Here is a 2116-nt window from a genome sequence, read left to right as displayed (position 1 = left end):
TAGTCTACCCTAGTTGATTATATTCATAACTTTCTCACTGTGTTTTGGACAATTATGTTAAATTGTGTCATGACAAGGTTTTTACACACCTCTTTGATGCATAACTGAGTAACTAGTGATTTTTTTTTACCATATATCAAATTGTCTCATTTACATATTGTTATGGGAACACATTTCAGGATGGTGCTGAACTGAAGCAGCGTATTATTTATGCGTTTTTATTCTGTCTTGGAATTCAGCAGTGTGGTTTCAGAGGAATGGTTTTGCGACACATTACATTTGTTTTTTTCTGAATTTACTTTAAAGTTTGCACGTAACTATGATATGATGTTTCACTGATAAATACTCAATAATATAATTTTTTTTTCCTTTTCTTTTTTCTGGATGGATCACCTCCTGTTTTAACTGTATTGGTAAGTAAACACACACACACACACACCATGGCAGCTGTGCAGACAGACCTGGCTGTTACACGCATGAGTATTATTTATTTTTTAAAAACTATTCTAACCTATTATCTCGTTTTAATTTATAGATTATTTTACATATTCCGATTTTATTGAATTAAGATTTGGACAGATATAGAGTAGTACATGCACATTTGAATTCATGCAAACATCTTGCAGAGCCAAGCTTTGTATAAATAAAATGTTTATTTTAAAAATCAATAGTAATAAATAGACCAGCATTTGCATTGTTTTCTCATCAAGTTCTATACAACCATACATTTTGCGATGAGATGGGAAAGAATGCAGGTTTCAGGGACTGAATTTTACAGTCTTTTATTTACAGTCTATGCACAGAACACATGGCATTGTTAAATCATTCATCACATAGGTTATTAATTATACATTTTATATAACTCCTCCTGTTTAAATGCAACATACAAAAGCATAATCAAATAGTTAATTAAATGTGTTGTTGTGTTAATTGCAATTACAGTAGAAATAAATAAATAACATTTTATTAAAAACACAATTTTTAAGTTTAGCATTAACTTATTCAACGATCAACTTATTTTAAGGCATATTTGATTGTTACGCTATTTGAATTGTTTCATGCTTCCTGTGCTTCAGTCCATCATGAAATTATTTGAACTGTCACTGCAGCACAGACCCTACCATCTGACTGTCTGACTGGCAATAATGTGTATTGACTGCCTGCTCTCCTCTACCCCAACTGCCATGATAATGCAACTCACCAATCCCTCCACACAATCAGGTGGAACTGTGCCGTCGGCCCCCTGCGTCTCTAACTCTTTTACTCTTGCTGTTCGCTTCCCAGTCCTTCTGGGGGTTGGACCTCTGTGGGTGTTGGGGGTGGGGGCTGGCCTGGTGTGCCTCCTGGTGTCTCCATGAGGGTTAGCTTGCTGTGGTTGGGTAGGTGCTGTGGCAGCTATGCGGGGGCTCCATATTTGCATCTGTTGTGTCTCTTGGTTCTAGGTGGGGCGGATGTGGTGCTGGGTGTTGGCAGCGGTGCAACCGGGGAATGACTGGGGGCTGGTGGGTGCTGCCAGCTTGGCTTTGTGGGGCTTTGGAAAACTTTAAATAACTAGTAAAGCACATAGTAAAGCTGAGCTGATGTCCTCTAGTATACTACTGTCTCACAGTCCCCCTATAATCAGATGTCTGCACTCCTGAGTGCACTTTCCAAGCAGGAAGTAGCGAGTACAAACTCTTTGTAGCTGGTATTGAGAAACACCCAAGGAAGAGCAACTGCAGAGCGATGGGTGAGGTTGTCAGATAAAAATAAATCCAAGAAGCGCTGCAGCACGGGGACCATATATAAGAATTAAAAGGCGAAATAATTTTACATCTTTTTAAAATAAAAATGATGCTTTTAATCAATTAGTTATTCATTTTCAATTTTAATTAATTAACAACACGTTTAACCAATTTCTTAACCTTTTATTTACCATTTCGGGTTATATAGAAAATTAAAATGGTTAAAATGGATGATATTAGGATTGTATGAATCTTGGAAAATAAAGGGCTAATGGTGTATTTAGTTATTTTATTTTGGCACTCTTGGGGGTCCGTACTCTTCAGCGTAACACTGTTTTCATCTTTATTTAAAAAACAAATTACATCTGAAAGCACCTTGCGTCCTGACGTCA

The sequence above is a fragment of the Rhamphochromis sp. 'chilingali' genome (genome assembly GCF_963969265.1).
Source record: "Rhamphochromis sp. 'chilingali' genome assembly, chromosome: 18".
In the NCBI taxonomy this organism is placed as follows: domain Eukaryota; kingdom Metazoa; phylum Chordata; class Actinopteri; order Cichliformes; family Cichlidae; genus Rhamphochromis; species Rhamphochromis sp. 'chilingali'.
Note: the sequence above shows the minus strand (reverse complement) of the source record.